At 41.2% G+C, this 13,007-nt stretch overlaps 1 long non-coding RNA gene across 1 annotated transcript in view; it reads left to right on the top strand.

The window, feature by feature from the left end:
* The window catches only part of LOC143781176 (uncharacterized), a 59,509-nt gene extending 51,377 nt beyond the window's left edge, over positions 1–8,132 (top strand). The window contains exons 3-4 of the long non-coding RNA XR_013216604.1: positions 6,582–6,796; positions 6,885–8,132. This is a non-coding gene — a long non-coding RNA (uncharacterized LOC143781176). The remainder of the gene's footprint in view (positions 1–6,581; positions 6,797–6,884) is intronic.
* Positions 8,133–13,007: the final 4,875 nt, after the last annotated feature.

Genomic DNA, 13,007 nt, shown 5'->3' with positions numbered 1-13,007 from the left:
TCCAGTTTCTCCTGTTACCCTTGTGAAAATAAAAAAAATTGGGGGCTAAAAAATCATTTTTGTGGGGAAAAAAATTATTTCTTATTTTCATGGCTCTGCGTCAAACTTCTGTGAAGCACTTGGGCGTTCAAAATGCTCACCACATATCCAGATAAGTTCCTTTGGGGGGTCTAGTTTCCAAAATAGGGTCACTTGTAGGGGTTTCTACTGTTTAGGTACATCAGGGGCTCTGAAAATGCAACCATTCCATCAAAGTCTGCATTTTAAACCGTTACTACTTCCCTTCCGAGCCCCAAACAGTGGTCCCCCCCACATATGGGGTATCAGCGTACTCAGGACAAACTGGACAACAAATTTTGGGTCCAATTTCTCCTGATACCCTTGACAAAATAAAAAATTGTGAACTAAAATATCATTTTTGAGGAAAAAAAAAGGATTTTTTATTTTCACGGCTCTGCGTTATACATTTCTGTGAAGCACTTGGTGGTTCAAAGTGCTCACCACACATCTAGATAAGTTCCTTAATGGGTTTACTGTCCAAATGGGGTCACTTGTGGGGGGTTTCCACTGTTTAGGCACATCAGGGGCTCTCCAAATGCGACATGGCGTCCGATCTCAATTCCAGCCAATTCTGCATTGAAAAAGTCAAACGGAACTCCTTTTCTTCCAAGCTCTGCCGTGCGCGCAAACAGCGGTTTACCCCCACATATGGGGTATCGACGTACTCAGGAGAAATTGCACAACAACATTCATGGTCTAATTTCTCCTTTTACCCTTGTGAAAATAAGAATTTGTCGGCGAAAAGATCATTTTTGTGTAAAAAATGTGATTTTTTTATTTTCACGGCTCTACGTTATAAACTTCTGTGAAGCACTTGGGGGTTCAAAGTGCTCACTACACATCTAGATAAGTTCCTTAAGGGGTCTAGTTTTTTTTTACTGTTTAGGCACATCAGGGGCTCTCCAAAGGCGACATGGCGTCCGATCTCAATTCCAGCCAATTCTGCATTGAAAAAGTCAAACGGCGCTCCTTCTCTTCCAAGCCCTGCCGTGCGCCCAAACAGTGGTTTACCCACACATGTTATGGAAATTTGGTTTGGGATGAATTTATCCCCCGTGTGTGCTGCGGCCGCTCCCAATTAGACTGAGTATTTTGAGCGCTCAAGAATGAGACTGCACAATATTGTGTCAATAACATTCCACCAATACTGCCGATTTATTGTACATACATAGTTTTATAATTGCGTATAGAAAGGAGTGGTTAGGGGTGGTTAGTTAATTACCATATTGTCTAGCTCCTCTGTTATTGGCTATCTAAATGTATATGGAATATTGTGATTAATGCACATATGAATGCTGATTAAGCAACTAAAATTGAGCTCTCTGCATCTTTCTGCATCTAGGACAGAGTTGAGACATCTGATCAGCACTTAATACATCTGGCGTTGTTCCGCTTTTGCATGGAAAACCCCCATACAGTCTGTCTGGCTTATATCAGTCCATGTCAGCCATTTTAAGCCATTGATTATAATGTATATATTAGCTGTGAGTATACGAGTATATATGATTATAGAGGAGTATACATGCAAGTGAGATCTACATGATATATATATCACACATATGGGGTATTGACATATTCAGGAGAAATTGCACAACATATTTTGTGGTTCATTTTCTCTTTTTACACTTTTGAAAATAAAAAAATTGGTTCTGAAGTAAAATGTTTGCAAAAAAAAAGTTAAATGTTCATTTTTTCCTTCCACATTGTTTCAGTTGCTATGAAGCACATCAAGGGTTAATAAACTTTTTAGATGTGGTTTTGAGCACCTTAAGGGGTGTAGTTTTTAGAATGGTGTCAAGTTTGTGTATTTTCAGCCATATAGACCCCTCAAAGTGACTTTAAATGTGAGATGGTCCCTAAAAAAATGGTTTTGTAAATTTTGTTGTAAAAATGGGAAATCGCTGGTCAACTTTTAACCCTTATAACTTCCTAACAAAAAAAATGTTTCCAAAATTGTGCTGATATAAAGTAGACATGTGGGAAATGTTATTTATTAACTATTTTGTATGACATATCTCTCTGATTTAGGGGCATAAAAATTCAACGTTTGAAAATTGCAAAATTTTAAAAATGTTCGCCATATTTCTGTTTTTTTCATAAATAATCGCAAGTAATATCGAAGAAATGTTACCACTAACATGAAGTACAATATGTCACGAAAAAGCAATCTCAGAATCAGCGGGATCCGTTAAAGCGTTCCAGAGTTATAACCTCATAAAGTGACAGTGGTATCATTCAAGAAAAACATGATTTTCATGCAGGACAATGCTCCATCACATGCCTCCAACTACTCCACAGCATGGCTGGCCAGTAAAGGTCTCAAGAAAAAATAATGACATGGCCCCCTTGTTCATCTGATCTGAAACCCATAAAGAATCTGTGGTCCCTCATAAAATGTGAGATCTACAGGGAGGGAAAACAGTACACCTCTCGGAACAGTGTCTGGGAGGCTGTGGTGGCTGCTGCATGCAATGTTGATCACAAACAGATCAAGCAACTGACAATCTATTGATGGAAGGCTGTTGAGTGTCATCATAAAGAAAGGTGGCTATATGGGTCACTAATTTTTGGGAGTTTTGTTTTTGCATGTCAGAAATGTTTATTTGTAAATTTTGTGCAGTTATATTGGTTTACCTGGTGAAAATAAACAAGTGAGATGGGAATATATTTGGTTTTTATTAAGTTGCCTAATAACTCTGCACAGTAATAGTTACCTGCACAAACAGATATCCTCCTAAGATAGCCAAATCTAAAAAAAAGCCACTCCAACTTCCAAAAATATTAAGTTTTGATATTTATGAGTCTTTTGGGTTGATTGAGAACATACCATATTTTTCCGACCATAAGAGGCACTTTTTTCCTCCAAATTTGGAAGGAAAGTGTGGGTGCGTCTTATGGTAGGGATGTAGCATGTGGGGAGGGGGGGCAGCAGCAAGTGGGATCACACTGTTATCCCACTTCAGGAGGCAGAAAAATGTCCCCCGCTGCCCGGAATTAGCGCTGGGGAAACCACATGGTCCCGATGATTAAGTGCAGTGAATATGTCAGGGAGAGACTAGGTGAGCGAGAGCTAATAACCCAGGCCCCTGCAGTTTCCCTCAGACTAGGGAAATCCTGACTGTCCAGGCCTCGAACCTCACCCTGTCTCCTGAGCTCAGTCCTAGGCTGAAACCTCCGCCCACCACCCAGTGAAGATGTTATTCCCCAATACCCACAGTTAGCACAGACAAGGATAAAGGAAAATATACACCACGCCGCAGTCACTCAGGAATACACTATAAATGTGCAGGGCAAAATAAATACAAATATAGGAAGGAGTAAATAAGACAAAGGAAAATACACCACCAGCAACGAATCTCCAACCACCAGCTCTCCTCTCACCAGACCGAGATAACAACGCACAAGACAGAAGCTATAATCGGCGACGCCCAAAGATCAGGAGAACTATTTAAAGGCAGTGGGCATGGCCCAGCTTCCAATCCAAGGATTAGGTAAATTAACCCCGGAACAGCTAGATAAAATCTAGCAGACGCCAATGAGCCAATAGTGATCAAAAGCGGAATTACCGCTGTCTGTCGGACGACCTGGTCTGAACAGCGTCCGACATGACAGAATATTCATTAGCTGCTTCCCCGCCCACCTATCAGCTGAGTGGTGAGCAGGGAGCAGCAAATGAATACTGCACTTAAGCAGTGACACACATGGTTTTCCCAGCGCTGGATTCCTGCAGCAGCTGGGGAGATCTGTGTGTCCGGGTGAGGAGGAGGCAGCAGCAGCAGGGGCCAGAGAGAGGAGATTGCTGCATACCTGCCTGGGCTGGATGCTGAGTGCTGTGCACAAGGAGGACCTGTGTGATGTCAGAAGTGGGCGGGCTGGAGCATCACATGGCAGCTCAGAGCCCTCCCTCTTCTTGACATCATCACAGGTCCTTCAGACTCCCCACTAGAATCTGCTGGCTTCCTCTTATGTCCTGTGCTGTGGAAAGGCAACAAGAGGGAGGGCTCTGTGTGTGCAGTCATGGGATGCTTTTACCTCACCACAGTGGCTGGCTGGCTGCCACAATTAAGAGGTTAGTCTTTACAAAACACAATAAAGCACTCTGCCACTCCTTTGGTGAACTATAACTCCCAGCATGTCATAGGATCTGCAGGACATGCTGGGAGTTACAGTTCTCCCATGGGATTTTAAAGCAGCACTCCAGTGTTATTTTGCAGTGCTGGAGTGGTGCTTTCAATATAAGCCCTATGCCCCCATTCTTATACTCACCCTCCAGCGTCTTCATATAGTCCTTTACAGACACCACACTGGTCCCGCAGCTTCCAACATAATAGCATACTATTATATATAATAACACCATATATAATAGTATGTTAGCTATGTTATTAAATATTTTACCACATTTTTTTGCTTCAAATATTTTTTTCCCTATTTTCCACCTCTAAAACCTGGGTGCGCCTTATAGTCCGAAAAATACGGTAGTTGTTGATCAATAATAAAAATAATCCTCTAAAATACAACTTGCCTAGTAATTCTGCACACAGTGTATTATTCATGTAACCCCTTAGTAACAGAGCCATTTTGGTACTTAATGACCAAGCCAATTTTTACAATTCTGACCACTGTCACTTTGTGAAGTTATAGCTCTGGAACACTTCAATGTAGCCCACTGATTCTGAGATTTTTTTTGTGACATATTCTACTTTACGTTAGTGGTAAAATGTCTTCGATATAACTTGCGTTTATTTATGAAAAAACAGAAATATGGCAAAAAAAATTTAAATTTTGAAATTTTAAAACTTTTAATTTTTGTAAATCAGAGAGAGATGTCACACAAAATAGTTAATAAATAACATTTCCCACAAGTCTACTTTACATCAGCACAATTTTGGAAACATAATTTTTTTGTTAGGATGTTATAAGGGTTAAAAGTTGACCAGCGATTTCTCATTTTTCCAAAAAAATTTACAAAACCATTTTTTTTAGGGACCACCTTACATTTGAAGTGAGTTTGGGGGGTCAATATAACAGAAAATAACCCAAAGTGACACCAATGTAAAAACTGCTCCCCTCAAGGTGCGCAAAACCACATTCAAGAAGTTTATTAACCCTTCAAGTGCTTCACAAGAACTAAAGCAATGTGGAAGGAAAAAATGAACATTTTACTTTTTTTTACAAAAAATTTACTTTGGAACCAATTTTTTTTATTTTCACAAGGGTATCTGGAGAAAATGGACCACAAAATCTGTTGTGTAATTTCTCCTGAGTATGCCAATACCCCATATGTGAGGGAACGCCACTGTTTGGGCACATGGCAGGGCTCAGAAGGGAGGGAGCACAGTTTGACTTTTTGAACTCAAAATTGGCTGGAATCAATGGTTGTGTCACGTCGCATTTGGAGACCCCCTGATGTACCTAAACAGTGGAACCCCTCCAATTCTAACTTCAACCCAAACCCTAATCTCAACCCTAACCATAACCCTAACCGCAACCCTAATCCCAACACACCCCTAATCCTAAACCTAACCATAACCCTAACAACAAACCTAACCCCAACACACCCCTAATCCCAACCCTAACCCTAGCCCAACCCTAACTTTAGCCCAACTCTAACCCTAATGGAGAAATGAAAATAAATCCTTTTTTTAATTTTATTATTTTTCCCTAACTAAAGGGGTGGTAAAGGTCGGTTTTGTTTACTTTTTTTTATTTTGATCACTGTGATTGGATCTATCACAGTGATTAAAATGAACCAATAGGAAAATATTCCTATTGTTGCCGGATGCTGGCCAGCAGATCTCGGCGGGCGCACTCCGCATGTGCCCGCCGTTTCCTTTCCAGAAGAAGATGCCGGGGCGCGGGGGACTTCATGAGGGGATGCAAGGACACTGGATGTACTGGGGGGAGATTGGTAGACTCCATTTCTCTCTCCTCTGATGTGCGATCACATCAGAGGAGAGAGAAATTAAATGGGAAATCTGACTTTTGTTTTGTGGTCGCCATTATTCTGCTAATAACGGCGATTGCAACACTGGGGTCAGTAAAAACCGATCCGAATCATGTTCTCTGGGGTCTCGGCTACCGGGGGTAGAGAACCAGAGAAATTCCGACTCTGGGGGGGACGCTACACACTTATTTCTCAGCGCCGTTAAAAAGCAGTGCGAGGCATAAGTACCCTTAACTGCCGCCGTTAATAGGCGTATTGGCGGTTGTTAAGTGGTTAACTAAGCAAATATATATTTAGTATGGTTGAAAAAAGACATCTATCAAGTTCAACTGAGGGATAACTTGATAATTGACATACGTTTATGTTTAAAGGTGGGTGAATCAATACAGTATATGTGACTAGTATTTATCATGAAAATGTAATTCATTGACATTCTATCATGTACTACAGACTACATTTTTGCAGAGGTAGTTTTGTGGAAGACTTAATTAAAATAAAACAACTGTTCAGATATTTGAAGAATCCAGACCTTTATACACATTAGAGGGAAGTTTTCTGATCCCATCAAAATCTGCAGGTTTGGACAACTCTTATCTAATATGTCGGAGGACTTCACGGCTCTTCCCTTCCAGATGATATTTTGAGATATAAGGATCCAGCCTGTTCATTTTCCATGCCCATCCTTTTATTTGACATTGATATACATATCTGCCAAAAGTCAAACTGAGCATTCCTGTTTATGAGGGAGTCAGGAGAGATAGCCATCAGCCGAGCAGATACTTAACATCTATGGTGAGTTTTACATATGAAAACTGATGAATTTGTTAAAGGTGATGTCCGGGACTAAAATATTGATCCACATGTATTGATGTATCCACAGATATCAGTTGATTGGTGGTGCTGCTGATGGGATCCCCTCTGACTTCATGTCAATGAGATAAGTCATCTATAATTTAATCCCAGAAAACCCTTTTTCGTTATTTTTTTCCCACTTTTTGACCAGATATTGTTTAAAACATTTGAACAAATTTTTGATGGAATCAAAGTTTCCAAGCTGACAAGTACACAGCTGACAACAAGTCTAAAATCACTGGGTCTATAATGAAATGGAGCTTATTTTGGCATTAAAAATCACAAAAACGTGTACCATTTTTGTGTTGTGGCATTCTGAAACAAACAATTTTTCATTTCTTTACTAACACATATATGAGGACTTGTTTTTCTGAAATGAGTATTATTTTTGAATGGCAGGGTTTTAGGCCAAATATAGCTTATTAACTCCAGACAGGATGATGGCACAGGATGCCTATCCTGTCACATCCTGTTGCTATAGGCTTGCATTGTATAAAAAAAAATAGGACAGACTGAGGCAGTCTCTGTTTGTCCTAATACAAAAAGACCCCAAACTGAATAAATTTTTTTACATGATCATTTTCACACTGCATTTTTTTCCTCTAAATACAAATGGTTGGAAAGCTTTCAATATATACACTTTACAGTAGAATTCCTTGGAACACTACACATCCTGACTATTTTGAGTACATTCTTTTCACATTTACAGAAAGTCTGCTAAGTACTAGTTATTTATATTTTAGTGCATAAAGAAGCAGTAAACATACATTTATCAGAAAATTAAATAAAACTTCTCTACACCAAGATTTATTAACCTGTTCACGACCTATGACGTATCCTCTTTGATATGGGCTCCGGCATCTCATCCGTATGGGAGGAAAATGGGGGTGCATGTTATAATTCCAAGGTAGCTTTCCGGGGGGCAACTGCGCTGGAACTGGGTCCCAAGAGTCGATGGCGGTAGGAGTGGGGTGATGCTGTGGGCCCCTGGCTGGAAGGAGGAGGTGTCTGGGCGGTTCAAGGCTACGGGCCAATGCCTTTCATAACATGACGGTGGTGAGCGGAGTCCCCTTCACATTAATTTGCCCGCGGTGAACTTTGGTAAAATAGCCACCAGAGGTGTCACATGTGTAGATTCAGATCTCGAGAGATGCAGGGTTGCGTCATTGCAGCACTCCTGCCGCCGCCGACCTCCTACAGCAGCGACCCTGCCTCCTGGGTCCCCGCTTCACTGCAGCTGCCTCCCCCTGGTAAGCTACCTTAAAATCGGACTATAAGACGCACCACCATTTTATTTAAACATTTTTTTATCCTAGTTTCCTCCCCAAAATTTGAAGTGCATCCTTTGGTCCGGTGCTTCTTACAGTCTGAAAAATACGGTATGTAACTACTTTTTTTGTAATTTTTATTTATTAATCCCTTCATCCTAAAGCCTGTTTTTACCATCCTTACTAGGCCAATTTTCTCAATTCTGACCAGTGTCATTTTATGAGGTAATGACTCTGGAACGCTTCAACGGATCCCACCGATACTGGGACTGTTTTCTCGTGACATATTGTACTGCATGATAGTGGTAAAAATTTGTTTAATATTTTTTGCGTTCATTTGTTAAAATATCGGAAATTTGGTGAAAATGTAGCATTTTCATTTTTATGCCGTTAAACCAGAATTATGTCACACGAAATGGTTAACACATAACAATTTTTTCAACATAATTTTTTTTGTTAGGAAGTTAGTATTGTTAAAAGTTGACCAGTAAGTTCTCATTTTTCCAATAAAATTAACAAAAGCATTTTTTCAGAGACCATATCACATTTGAAGTGGCTGAGGGGTTTATATGACAGAAAATACCCAAAAGTGACACCATTCTAAAAACTGCACCCCTCAAGGTGCTCAAACCACTTTCAAGACGTTTATTAAACCCTGAGGTGCTTTCCAGGAGTTGAAGCGATCTGGAATGAAAAAATAAACATTTAACTTTTTTCACAAAAAAGCTTTCTTTTTTATTTTCACAAGGGTAACAGGAGAAAATGGACCCCAAAATTGAGTACATCGATACCTCATATGTGGGGGAAAAACACTGTTTGGGAGCACGTCAGGACTCAAAAAGAAAGGAGCACAGTTTGACTGTTTGAACGCAAAATTGGCTGTAATCGAGAACGGACACCATATTGCGTTTGGAGAGCTCCCGATGTGCCAAATCAATGGAAACCCCCCACTAGTGACCCAATTTTGGAAACTAGACCCCTTAAGGAACTTATCTTGATGTGTGGGGAGCACCTTGAAACCCCAGTTGCTTCACAGAAATTTATAACGTTGAGCCACAAAAATGAAAAAAAATCATTTTTTTTTCATCAAAAATGTTTTTTTGTCCCCAATTTTTTATTTTCATTAGGATAACAGGAGAATGTGGACCCCAAAAATTGTTCAATTTCCCCTGAGTATGCCGATACCCGATATGTGGAAATCTACTGTTTGGGTGCACGGTAGGGCTCAGAAGGGAAGGCATATGACGGTTTGGAGGCTAGTTTTTGATTGAATGGTAATTTTCTCCACAAGTGACCCCATTTTGGAAACTAAACCGTTCAAGGAATTATCTAAAGGCATAGTTATAGTAATGATAATAATGCTGTTGATTTTACTGGTGTGTGAATTCATAATGTGGTATGTGTAAGTTGTGCGGAGTACATCAGAAAAGTGTGTTGTGTCAAAAGGGGGAAAAATTGTATTAATTTGTGGATATGTGGTGTGCATTGAAGCATTCCTTAATACAAAGGACAAGTTTCTCAGGGAAGGTTTCACAATAGTAAATTGTGTCTTTTCGGATTTCCCACTTGGAGCATACTCTGCACCTTTTTTGCGATCTTCCCTTCTTCGTTGCTCGGGGAACCTCTGCTGAAAAATGTTGACCTGGTACGATACGGGCACCATCAGTTTCAGAATTACTAGGACCCTCACCTTCCTGAGTGCCAAACATAAGGGCCTTGATAACTACCTCCTGAAACTGAAAGAAAGTCCCCATATTGTCTGCAGATCAAAAACAGTACAAAAGCATTTTACAGTGCCATCTGTACAATTTGCAAAGCCAATTTTTTCTACCATTCTTACCAAATTTCTACATGGCACTGTATGGTTTGAGGACCTGATCTGAAAGATCTACATCCCCCATGTACTTATTATAATCCAAGATACAATCTGACTTTGGGACTTGTGTTGTGTTACCTCGGACAGTGACATAGGAGCTGTTGCCACATATGTGGTGCTCAAGATAAGGACATCCCTCTTGTCCTTATACTTGACCACTAGCATGTTGTCACCTTCCTCAGCAGTGGCCCAATTAGCAGCTTAAGGAGGCCTTTCTGATTTTTTTTTGCATGGTGCTGCATTCAACTCTGTCTATGACAGAGAGGGTCTTGAAGAGTGGGATGCTGATGTAAACTTGATCTGTGTAGAGTTGGTAACCCTTATCCAGCAGTGTTTGCAGCAATTCCCACAAAATTTTCCCACTCATCCCCAGGACAGTGGGGCTTTCAGGGGAGTCAATCTGGGTGTCCTTCCCTTCGCATACCCTAAATCTGTGGGTGTACCCAGAGGTACTCTCGCACAGCTTGTACAGTTTAATTCTGGTCCTGCCCTCTTACTGTGCAGGTATTGTCAGAATTTTAGCCTCCCTTTGAAATGAACCAGAGATTCATCTGTACAGATGTCCCTTTGAGGGTTATATGCCTTCTGCTGAAGTATTCAACTACTGGCCGAATTTTATATAGGATATCAAAATTAGGATTGTTTCGGGGAGGACATTGCTCATTATCATTATAAAGCAAACATTTTTGGATGTCTTCAAATCGTGTCTTTGTCATGGCCATACGGAATACCGCTGTACTGTACAGTATATCAGTTTTCTAGTATTACCAAAGCTCTGGTTTTCTGACAATGCCCATATGTAGCAAAATGCCCCAAAATGTCATAATTTCTGCTGCATTTACATAGGTCCATCTGGCATCTGATGACGTGGGATTTTGGGTGAAAAAATAATGGGCATACAAATTTGCCAGGGCCACCATGAGATTTATTATTTCCTCGCTGAAAAACATTTTGAAAAAGTCAATTTCAGCGAGGCCAGTGGTGTCAAATTGGATTCCTGAGCTGCCAGTGAAATACGGACTGAGAATTTTCAGGATCCTAGGGTGCCTTACTGGGGGTCACTCCTCACTAGATGTGGAGGAGGGAGAGAAATAGCAGAATGTGGTGTATTTCTCACTGCCTGAAGCCATGTCTGAGGCAAGGAAAGCATATGTGTTGTGAATTCCGTTCTCGGGCTCCCTCCTGTGCTCATGAGTACTGTGTGAGTTTGTTCTTGGGCTCCCTCTGGTGGCCTTTAGCGATATGCCTGGGCTCAGCTGCTTCATTTCCTTCTATGCTGGGCCTATTTAACTCACCTGAACCTTCATTTGTTGCCTGCTGTCGGTGTATTCAGTCCTGTTTCTGAGAGCTCCTGAATATTCCTTGTGACCAGTCTCCTGCTGGAGAAGTTAAGTTTGTTTGTTCATTTTGCTAATTATTTCCTTGAAGACGTTTCTCTGTATATGATGAGTTCTGTCCAGCTTGCTTGTATGTGATTTTTCGCTTGCTGGTTAGTTCTGGGGTGCAGAGTGCGCCCCTCACATCGTGAGTCGGTGTGGGGGTTCTTGTATTCTCTGCGTGGTTTATTTTTGATAGTTTTGTACTGACCGCACAGACTCCTATCTATTTTCAGTCTATCTAGTGTTAGCGGGCCTCATTTGCTGAACCTGTTTCATTTCTATGTTTGTCTTTTCCCCTTAACTCACCGTTATTATTTGTGGGGGGCTGACTATAACTTTGCGGTTATTTCTCTGAGGCAAGTGAGGTCTTTGCTTTCTCTCTAGGGGTAGTCAGTTTCTCAGGCTGTGAACGAGGCGTCTAGGATTTTAGGAACGCTCCACAGCTGCCTTTAGTGTTTTTGGATAGGATCAGGATTGCGGTCAGTATAGCTTCCACATCCCCAGAACTTGTCCTATATTCTGGTCATATGTGTCAGGTCAGTTTTGAGATTCTACCACCGGATCATAACAGTACAGCAGGCCACAAAGTGTTAATGCAGCAGAAGAGGGAGAAGAGAAATCCTGAAGTCATTTTTTTTTTCCTCTGCACTGTGTTTAGTTTCTCTCCTCCCCTTAATCTCTGGGTGGTTCTGAACTCAGCTGCAGATATGGACATTCAGAGTCTGTCTTCTAGTGTGGATCATCTCACTGCAAGGGTAAAGGGTATTCAGGATTATGTAGTCCGCAGTCCTATGTCAGAGCCTAAAATACCAATTCCTGAGCTGTTTTCCGGAGATAGATCTAGGTTTTTGAACTTTAAGAATAATTGTAAGTTATTCCTTTCTCTGAGACCTCGCTCCTCTGGTGATTCTGTTCAGCAAGTTAAAATTGTTATTTCTTTGTTACGTGGTGACCCTCAAGATTGGGCATTCTCTCTGGCGCCAAGAAATCCTGCATTGCTAAATGTGGATGCGTTTTTTCTGGTGCTTGGAGTGCTTTATGAGGAACCTAATCTGGTAGACCAAGCAGAGAAGGTTTTGCTGGCTCTCTCTCAGGGTCAAAATGAAGCAGAGGTTTACTGTCAGAAGTTTAGGAAGTGGTCTGTGCTCACTCAATGGAATGAGTGCGCCCTGGTGGCGATTTTTTAGAAAGGGTCTTTCGGAAGCCCTTAAAGATGTTATGGTGGGGTTCCCCACGCCTGTGGGTCTGAATGAGTCTATGTCTTTGGCCATTCAGATAGATCGGCATCTGCGGGAGCGCAAACCTGTGCACCATCTGGCGGTATTTTCTGAGCAGAAACCTGAGCCTATGCAATGCGACAGGATTTTGACCAGAGTTGAACGGCAAAACCACAGACGTCAGAATGGGTTGTGCTTTTACTGTGGTGATTCTACTCATGTTATCTCAGAGTGTTCTAAGCGCACAAAAAGGTTCGCCAAGTCTGTCACCATTGGTACTGTACAACCTAAATTCATTTTGTCTGTTACTTTGATTTGCTCTCTGTCATCCTACTCAGTTATGGCTTTTGTGGATTCAGGTGCCACCCTGAATTTGATGGATTTGTCATTTGCCAGGCGCTGTGGTTTTAT

Source organism: Ranitomeya variabilis, chromosome 6, assembly GCF_051348905.1.
Source record: "Ranitomeya variabilis isolate aRanVar5 chromosome 6, aRanVar5.hap1, whole genome shotgun sequence".
In the NCBI taxonomy this organism is placed as follows: domain Eukaryota; kingdom Metazoa; phylum Chordata; class Amphibia; order Anura; family Dendrobatidae; genus Ranitomeya; species Ranitomeya variabilis.
This window is presented reverse-complemented; position numbering and strand designations above follow the sequence as displayed.